Source organism: Phytophthora infestans, genomic scaffold (assembly GCF_000142945.1).
Source record: "Phytophthora infestans T30-4 supercont1.27 genomic scaffold, whole genome shotgun sequence".
Classification (NCBI taxonomy): domain Eukaryota; phylum Oomycota; class Peronosporomycetes; order Peronosporales; family Peronosporaceae; genus Phytophthora; species Phytophthora infestans.
The window spans coordinates 1,331,622-1,341,955 of record NW_003303732.1 but is presented as its reverse complement, the minus strand read 5'-3'; the positions used below and the strand labels follow the sequence as shown (position 1 = coordinate 1,341,955).

The following is a 10,334-nucleotide window of genomic DNA, read 5'->3' as shown; positions in this document are numbered from 1 at the left end:
TTTCCAAACACCACACTATTAATAAAACATACCATGTAGCTATCAGTGCTTATCCACGCTCACGCACGGCGTGTAAAAATGGCTTGATATCCGAAAATACAGTAATGGGCAGATCCGGACACCGTCCGTAACGTCGCCATACGGAATGACTGAGTCATGCTGGATGTAATCCGACCATATTATGCATATCGGACGACAGTGGATAGGTTCAAATTGCAAATCAATGAGCTGAAAACAAATTGTTGGCTCACTTTGCGAAAGTCTTTCTCCTCCCTTCATTCTGCGTTTTTCAGTGAGTACCCTTCAAGCCCCCACATCCTTACGCCCCCGTAACTCAGCGGTAGAGCGGGAGACGATGGCTCCAGGCCGCTGGTTCGAGCCCAGCCGGTGGCAACTTGTATGTAATGTGCTATGCGTGTGCTGTACTGTGTATTTGTGTATAGGAATGCGTGCTGCTGTGTATTATGCTAAGTCTACTGCTGCCCACAAATGTGACGATGAAGTACAGGTATCAACAGCAGCGCTGCTTAATTTTTCCGCAAGGATTTGGGCGCCAAGTGTCCTGTACGCCTCGGGATCTGACGCGCGCAGCTGCCTCCAATGCTTACGCAGCGACGATGCCTTGCGGGTTGATTTTTGTGATCGAAGGCATGGAGCCTCTCGTTTACGGCTGCATCCATTTACATCGCCAATTCCCATAATGAGAGCTTCCAAGCCTGGTACGCAGTGGGCGGCTCTGAACGGTTTGTGTACCAGTTTAGGAAGTTGCCGTCAGTGTCGATGCTGTTGCAGGTGCTACAGAGAGTGTACAGGAGACGCAACTACCTCTGTTGGCTGCAGAACACCTTCAACGGTGGCAGGACGCTCGGGTGACGCAGCCAAGGCATCTTCAACGCGGGCAGCACGGTCGTTGATCACCGTTAGCTGGACCAACATGTTCTCCAAGGTCGATGCAAGCTGCGAGTCGGCTCCAGTAGCAGTGCGGCTGAGCTGCGCGTGGTTCATGGTGCGCCAACGAACTAACAAGTGGGAGCCCCATTCACGGCAAGTCGCGGTTGTGATCGAGCACCCCAGGAGCGCGTTTGTGGCGGCAAGAGCTCACTTCATCTCGTACAGGTAGTGTGGTGTTGGAAATCCCACGTGAACTCTAGCTACAAATGTAGTTAGGATGTTCCCACAACAATACGTCTACTAGGATAGTAAACGATCGTTCGGGCGGACCTGAAGACCCCAGTTCTGCCCTTGCACCGGGACAAACTGGACCTTGTAAACTACTTATATAGGCCAACCAGTAAAATAAGAACACGCTACTAGCACGAGCGTGGCTAGCAGGTGTTTTGAATCCTCGTGGTCCCAACAGCGGAAGGGTACCAGGCACGGGTAAGCCTTTTACGAGATCACCGAGTGTTCAACACTCGGCTGGAAGAAATAAAAGGGAGGCAATTCAAGCACTCCCAGTCGTGCAAATAGGCAACGATAAGCCGTCACGTAAAACCTCCCGATAATAATCGGCCAATACACAAAGTCTCTTGGCCTTGCCGGATGAACCCTCGCTACAGAGCTTCGAGTTCACCGACAGGCATAACACACTCAAACAAGCTTGACCTGACGCTTACCTTGAAGCCGGACGTCGCTCTGTGTGCTTGAGTGAAAATTCTGTTCTGTATTTAAGCTTACCCTTTCGGGTCCATTCCTAATAAGAAGTATTAATCAAGTATACAAATATCAAGTGAACAATGATCCGTTATGGATCTTCTTGCATGCCAAGCGTCGTCTGCACCGTCGCATGAGTATCTTTAACGGTCCGCGCCCTGTCCCAGACGGTGAGCCCACCTTCCAAGGGTCGCTGAGTCTTCCGCGAACTCATCCCAACCGCCACTGAGGGTTCGTACCGTAGATGGTCCGCTGAATGCGAATCCGGCCAGTCCATTATTAATAATAAGGACAGCCTGGATTCAGTGACATATGACCGTATCCGGTACTTTGTTGAAAGATCGAGAGTGACGCCGTCGAGTCCCTTGCACCTTGGCGTCTCCGTACATCACCTGACCGAGGGTTCGTCGCTTGAACATCTTGGGCGGTGTCACGTCTTTGTCGACGGGTGATAATCCGCAACTACGGAGAAATCACTACACCACAACTGCCCCTGTCGCAATGGAAGCCACGGTACTGGTGCCCGTTGTGACATTTCTTCATTCTTCAATTCACCTTCTCGCCACCGTATGTCCAAGCGTCTGAATCGAGCCGTGTCCGACGCTTTTCAGCGTCTCAATCCTCGTAGACGTCGCGAACGTGAGCAGCTGGAGGTACGTAAGCCCATCCTTCTCCTGAATCATCGGCACCTTGCTCATCACCTCGTATCACTTGACTTATTTCTCAGGAGGGCAAGACCGAGGGTTCGAACGCCCCTCAGTCTGCTGCACTTCCTGCGTCAGCAGCGTCATCAACCGACGTTCCGGCGCCCGCTGCCCCGGACTCTTCACTCCCTGCGGTAGCTCCTGCAGCACTCCCCGTCGTCGCTGAACCCGCGGAGATGGCTCCTGCTGCTCCTCCTGCCCCAGCTGGTGGTCCACCACCACTCACCGAAGATTCGCTGCGCGCCATGCTGACTGAAAGTACGGAGGCATCGGTCGATCACATGATGACCTCGATAATCCCGTACTTGACTGCAATGGCTCGTCACCAAGTGCAGCTCAGCGTTGCGCCTCCTCTCCACGGCGATATACACACTCAGCGTCGCCTCGAGACTGCTGTTGGTTTCGATGATGTCCTCGCTGCGTGTTCCACGACGTTCTCCAGCATCTCAGCCAACTGTTGATGTATCCCGCGTGACTTCGTTTTCAGTGGTCGCTCTCCGGTCGGCGTTCATGTTTTCTTATTCTTAATCCACTTCCACAGCGTAATCAGGTTCATGTTGTTCTTCAAATGCATATACAATTTGTTGTTGCAGTAACGTTTTTCGTCTGTTACCACAGGCTGCATCGCCCTGTGGACAGTTCACACGTGATCCAGTCACGCTAGTCTTCGTCCGCCACCTGCGCCATCTGCAGCCGATTCTCGCTCTTCTTGGCTCGCAACTAGTCGTACAGCAGACCTCCACATGACAAGTTGGATGATGGTTCCCAAGTTGGATCTTCATAGCCCACCCACTTGACTTTGAACTCGCGTACAGCACGCTCCGTGCTCGTCGACAGGGGTGTTCTGTCGTCGAGGATGGCCTCGACTTCATATTCACCGGCAACTTGATCTGGTTCCCAGCTGTCTTCAGGCAGTAGTTCCTCATCGAAGTCGAGTCTTGCTTCATTAGTCGCGTCAAGTACCAACCGAGTGTTCGGTCGACTGCTGAACTCGTTGACAGCCTTGAGTCTCGACACATGCACTACTGGGTAGAAGCGATACCCACTTCGGTCAGGCAGTTCCAGCTCGTACGCAAACTCTTCCACCTTGCGCTTGATCCGAAAAGGTCCATGCCATCGGTGAGCTAATTTCTTTGTCAAGCCCGGTTTGACGCGTTCCATGTACAACCACGCCCGGCTCCCAATCTCAAAAAGAGATCTCGGTGGAGCTCTTGCAGGATCTTCCATCTCTTCCGAAGCTTCTGGAGGGTCCGCCGAGTGTTCGTTTTCACTTGGTTGAGGTACAGCAGCTTTTTCCAGTCGACTCAGAGCATCATTATGCTTTTTAGCCCTTCGCTCCTTTTCTACAGCCTGATAATCCTTGGCCATAGTGAGGGCGACCTCATGTTGTCGATTGATCTCACGCCGCCACGCCAGTGCGTCAGACTGCTTGCCGAGTCCTCGTTTGAGTGATGACGACATTGCCCGCAACGTCGACTGCGCATCCCAACCATGAACGAGGTAGAACGGCGTTTCCTTCCTCGTAGTGTCTTTAGAAGTATTAATAGCAAATACTAGCTTCTCCGCAATTTCGTCCCAATCTTGCTGTAGAGGGTCTTCCGCGTACACCCGTACGGACCCCATCACTGACTTCACCGAGCGTTCCTGCTGTCCATTAGCCTGCGGCCGATAGCTCAAAGTCGCTCTTGATCTTGACTGCATCATCTCTGCGAACGCTTGGAACACCTCGCTCATGAAGCGTGGGTCGCGGTCATGCCTTATTAATGATGGGGCTCCGAACCGTCGGTACACACATTCTTCCAGCACTTGGGCAACACTCAGTGCAGTCGTATCTGACATAGCCTTGGCAATAACGAATCCCGTGAACGAGCACTGAAATAGGAGCAACGCCGTGTTGCCCCTACGAGATTTCGGTAGTGGGATCACAAAATCCATCGAGACGATCTGGAAAGGTCGTTCGGCTAGCACGTTACCAGGTGAGTATCCACGAAGCTGTGGACGGCTTTTACTCGAGCTGCAATCTGGACATGACTTCACATGCTTCTCCACGTCAGCGTACAAGCCGATCCAATAATAATCGGACTTAACGCGATGGAACGTTCTCACCACACCTTGATGTCCTCCTTCCAGCGAGTCGTGACAGTTCTGCAAGACCTCTTGAATCATCGTTGTTCCACAAGCCGCAGCTTGGTCTCCTCTTGCCAACCGTGGTCGTACCGACGATTCAATCCAAGATAGTGAAGCACGCCGTCTTCTGATAACACGAACCGGTCAGCGTACTTCCAGGCATCTCGAGCTTCTTTGTAACTCAGCTCTTCTGCTTGGCCCTGAAGCACTTTCTTGATGTTAAACCACTTCTGCTCCTCGTCTTGCGCCACTAGTATCCGTCTGCGTCGTTCCCGCTGTATCGCTACCGGGTCAACATCTTCTGCATCGGGAAATGCCGCTGGTACAGTCTTGTGAGGATGCTCTGGCAAATCTTCGCCGATTGAATCTTCGGTGGACGTCTCTCGTCGTTCTTCATTCTGTTCTTGAGCTTTTGAGACCTCCTCCGAGTGTTCATCTGCAAACCTGACGCGTTTCTTGGCTTTCGTCTGTCGCCGAGTCATCACTGCCATATTACCATAATCGCACTTTGGTGAGCTGTAATCAACCACGAAATTTTCACAAATTTTCCACTTTGAAGATTCGCTGCCTGACAGTACATGTACTTGGCGCTCTGCTCCACGTGACGAAACATCTACCGAGTCTTCATCCGGTTCGTAGATCATTTCCTGGATGCGATTCAGCGATGCCAATTCGAACGTTTTCCACTTTGAAGATTCGCTGCCTGACAGTACATGTACTTGGCGCTCTGCTCCACGTGACGAAACATCTACCGAGTCTTCATCCGGTTCGTAGATCATTTTCTGGATGCGATTCAGCGATGCCAATTCCGACTTGCGAGTTTCAGCTAAGATGACCCGACTGACCTTCGATTCCAGCGCTTCAGTGGCTAACGAATCCGCGGCAGCGTTGTATTCTCGTACAACGTGAAGATATTTAACTGATCGAAGCTTGGCCGTGAGTTCCTTGTGAGTATTCAGCAGCGCAAGCAAAGTTTCCTTCCTGCATGCGATCACCCCTAGTGATTGTTGAATCGCGAGCCTTGAGTCACCAACGATGACTAAATCCTCGGCACCGTGCGCAATAGCAGCCTTTACACCGTTTATCATTCCTGTATACTCTGCCTCATTCACCGTGGTAGCCGAGAGGTAAGCGTTTGCAGCAATCACTACCTTCCACTCAGGAAGGCTCCACAGCACCCATGAACAGTTCCCGTAGCCACCGTACTTCTCGGTCTTCGCTGACCCGTCAAAAGACATGACAAATCCGCTGTAATTACGGGAAAGCTTGGCGTACAGCAACGCGGGGGTCCATTCGAATAGTCGGGGAACCCTTGTGTGGAGGTGCCACCGGCGCGAGCGAGTCTTCCAGGTCGACGAAGCTCGTGATGCTTGACTGGAGGAGCTGTGCGAAGGCGACATCCTTCTCCTTCACGCGCTGCACCTTCAGGTGCCACTGCGATAGCAGCACTGCGAACTGGACTGCGCGTCCGAAGAGAGACTTCGACTTATGCACCCACTCTAACGTCGAGAATCGTGTATAGACATGTAGCGTCTTTCCTGCCAGCTGGACGTAACAGATCTTCAACAGCAGAAGTAACGCCAAAACTTCCTTCTCAGCAGGATGGTAGTTCATCTCGGCTTCCTTAAGCACCCGACCGAGGAACCGTACGGGGTGTAACTTACCTTCATGTTCTTGCATTAGCGTAGTTCTCAACGCCCATTCATTCGCAAAGAGCATGACGTGAACTTCTTTCGACCGATCGAAGTGCCTGAGGATGGGTGAATGTGAAACACTCGTCTTCAATTTTTCGAAGGAACGACGTGCCACAGAAAGGCCACCTTCAACGGCAAAGTCCTCATCCTTGAGCTGGTACAGCGCCGCACCGTAGACCGCGAAGTCTTGAATGAAGCGGCTGTAGTAATTAACCGCTCCAAGAAACGACTGCATGCCCTTCTTACTCGGTGGAAACGAAAGCTCGGTGATAGCTGCAAGCTTCTTGGGGTCAGCCCTAATACCTTCTGGCGAAATTTTATGCGACAGAAAGTCCACCTTGGGTTGGCAGAAGATGCTCTTGGTGAAGCTAATGCTGATCCGACACTGTGCAAATCTTGCCAGCAATCGGTCCAGCGTCGCCAGGCAGCTGTCGAAATCCTCGCCACCGAAGCAAATGTCATCCACAAACGACCGTCGACCAAATACAGGTACCAGCGATGATTCGTCTGGTTCCCTTTTCGTAAACATGTCAGCGACGGGGCTGTTGACGAGTTGTAGTACAGGGTCGGTCTCTATCGGTGCTTCGCGGTCTGCCGCGAACTTCGTTTGAAAAGAACCCTCGGCGCTTGGCCCACGACGTTCCTTGGCCTGTTCTTCAGCTAAACGCATCCTCTCCGAGTATTCAAACCAACCTCTTTTAGGTTGAACGAACCCCCAGAGTGCGTTGTCAATCATACGCTGGTAGATCATCGGCGCGTTCTTCAACCCGAAGGGCATGCGTAACCACTCGAAATGTCCGAGTGCGCAGACGAACGCCGACACTTTACGCGCTCGTAAGGTCATATGACCGCCCAGAAGCCGCTTGCTGCATCCAGCGAGCAGAACCATAGGTAGCGCTCGAGATCTGTTAACAGGTCGTCGACTAGCGGCATTGCATACTCCATGATCGCGGTGATAGCATTCACCATCTTGTAATCAATGCAGAGCCGGATGTCCAGCCCGTTCTTTTTCATCACAATCACGATCGGCGATGCCCATGGACTGTCTGAAAAGACGATCAGTCCTGCACGCAATAAAGCGCGCAGCTGCTCGTACAGCTTGCCGAGAAATCGTAGCGGCACGCGCCGGGCACGCTGTTTAATTGGGGCGTGCCCCTGTGTGTCGATATCGCATACCGCACCGTAGGCTGGCGGCGACAGTGCGTTACCACTAGCAATCAGGATGTGCTCGTGGTTCTTTAGCGTCGCGACCAGACGTTCTCGGCGTTCAGTCGACAGCTCAGGATCAGCAACATTAGGCGCAGTGTAGTCAAGTGTCGTGTTGATCTCTTCGGTCAGATCCGGCAGGAATGCCAGCTCCTTCGCGTAGTCGTCCAGGCCAATGTTGCTAGCTGGGTGTTCGTAGAAATCATTTCTCGTATCCTCCGTTGCTTCGTTTCCTTCGGTCGTTAACACTCGAGCAACCGAGATGTATGCTCCGTCCAACGTCGCTACGGATTCTTCCCTTGACTCAACATTGGCATCCGCTTTGATTTCAACAGTCGGTACTTGGTCCATCTCCTTCCCATCCTGGTTTCCTATCTCTGGGCCATCTGCCGAGTCGTCGTTCGCAATATTGAATGCGTGGGCCGCCGACATATTGGGTTGTTGACTTTTGTTCCGCTCCTCGTTCTGCCGCTGTCTTGACATTTCGGAATTCGCACCAATCTTGCAATGAATACTCGGTGCCGTACTCAACACCTTCTGCGCGATGCTTGTATCCTCTGGATCAACCACCGATGTCTCGTTCGCAGATTTGGTGACACACAAGGCCGGGACAGCTTCGTTAAAACGGGTGACTCCATTTAATCCAGTGCTGTTGCTTGTCGCTTCCGTGGTCACCCCTGACTGGACACTAACACTCGTTGGCGTATGTACCACGTTTACCGGCCTCAGTAGTTCGTGTGTACGCACTACCGAGGCTTCGTTCGCGTTATTGCCTCCGCCATGGGTTGTCGTGTACGTGTCCAAAGGTTCTGCAGAAGGCTGACCGTCGGCCGAATCCCCGGCTGTCACCCCAGACGCCAGACAGGCTTCCACTTGTTCACGTTCTTCCAGGATCAGTGCCCAGCGCTCTGCACATGTCAGACGATCACTAGAATCCACTAGCGAGTCTTCTAGAGGTCGTGGTAGCACTCCACTGGGTTCTGGGTAGTCTGGTCGATCAACTGCCGAAGGCTGAGTTGCAAGCCATTGTTCGTAGATTTCACATTCACGCTGAAAGAGCTCGCGGTCTCTACAACCTTCGTAGGCCAACACTTGCCAGTCTTGGTACTTCTTGGACTCCAGGCGCACATAGCCGTCACCTCGTGGCAAATCCCCATCTGGAAATCCACATCGCGATCTAGTCGTGTGCTGGCAGGTACACAGTTCGATCAGACACGTTTGTCAATCGAATGCTCTGAGGCCGTCCACCTCGAAACCTCGTCACTGACGGGATTAGCTTGTTCGTTCGACGAACCCACAGTACGTGTTCTTCCAGCCCGACTTGACGCTTCGCTAGTCGATATTCTCGCCACTCGTGCGCTTGAATGTCCAACCGCTCGGGTGGCCCGGCGCTAACATGGGAGCCGTATTCTTCGCTGTCGATCATGTTCTGGGTCTTTTATCAGCGGGATTTGCACTTCGTGCCGGTAATTGCGCCGCACCGTGAAAACAGGTTCCAACCGGGATCCCAGCTGGGATCATAAAGTCGGTCCCGAGTACCACGTCGACGCCTGCACTATGCGCCATTACCCACATCTCAAACTCGTACACCATCTCCCATCCGAGCGTAATCTTGACGCACGCTCGTCGCGTCGTAGACACCTTGCCTTCGTTGATTCCTTGAATGTCAATGCGGCGTCCGTGTTCAGGTACATCTCGGAGTCGCAAATTCTTGGCAAAGGCGTCAGTGATCACACTAACGTTCGCTCCTGTGTCGAGGAGGATCCTCGTTCGCTGGTCGTTCACAGCGCCTTGCACCAGAGCTCTCATTCTGATCCGTCGGTCGAATTTCTTGGCCGACCACCACCCCTGTCTCTCGCCAGGGTTCAACTTCATCATCTTGGAGTGACCCTTGGGCTCGTCTCGTGCTGCACTCGAAACCAAGCCGAACGAACCCTCGCTGGTGCCCTCATCAGCATCAGCACACTCCACTCTCTCTCCAACACCTCCACCGAGAATTCTACTCCTCTCCTTTTCATTTTCCGTCGCGTTCACACTTGTTACGTATTTATCAGGCCATTCACTCTGCCCCATGAAAGCAAAGATACACTCTGCTTCCATTGAAGGCTCGGTTAACTGTGGCAGCCCGATAGGGACCAACCCAGTTGTAGTTGGCGGGCTGCCTAGTTTAAATGACGTTCTTGAACGACGGCCTTGAGCTCTGGCGGGAGTTCCTCCTTCGTGCCTTTAGTGCGCACGAATTTGGCAAGGTCTTGGAAGTTGCGGAAAAAGTTCGCATTGTCCAGCATCGTGGAGCTGCTTGCAGAACTTGCATCGCTTGTTACAGTAGTGGGCGGAGTGACTCATGCCACCGCACACCGCGCATGGTCCGTACTGTGCGCGTCGGTTGTCGCGGTTGAAGTCACGTCGACCGCGTTGGTCCTGATTGAACCCACGGTCACTACTTCGGCGATCTTGATTGAAGCCATTCTCGCGATCAGGCCCGTTTCCACGCGGTTGACGGTTGTCTGAACGTGCGTAGGTGCCTTCAGCAGCTGCACGGCGCTCATTTTCGTTAGCAGCGGCGAGGTATCGGTCGTTTTCATCCAATGAGAAATCGCCATCCGTATTATCGGGCTGAAAGTCGTTGCACTCGTCTTGGACATCGTTGTAAGCGTTCGGATCTTCGTTTGAATACTCGTTGCCTCCCTGAGCAGCTTCACGACCTTTCAATTCAGCTAGTAGGTCATCCACCGTAGCTTCAATGAGTGTCACTCTTGGTTTGTTGCGGTTGTCATCGCGGCGACGGTCATCACGCCGGTTGTTGCGGGCGTATCCATCGTCGCGTCGCGTGTCACGATTCTTGGAGTATCGGTACTCACTGTCACGCTTGGCCATTCTCTCCTTGCCCTTGAGAACATCTTCGATGATCTCTTCGAGCTCGTGAATGTCGGCGACTCGAGCGTGGTAG

General features: G+C 52.8%; 1 pseudogene across 1 annotated transcript; it reads left to right on the top strand.

The window, feature by feature from the left end:
* The first annotated feature begins 323 nt into the window (after window positions 1–323).
* Window positions 324–393, top strand: PITG_27843 (annotated as a pseudogene). Its single transcript has one exon. The product of its transcript is annotated as a tRNA-OTHER (tRNA).
* The last annotated feature ends 9,941 nt before the right edge of the window (window positions 394–10,334 follow it).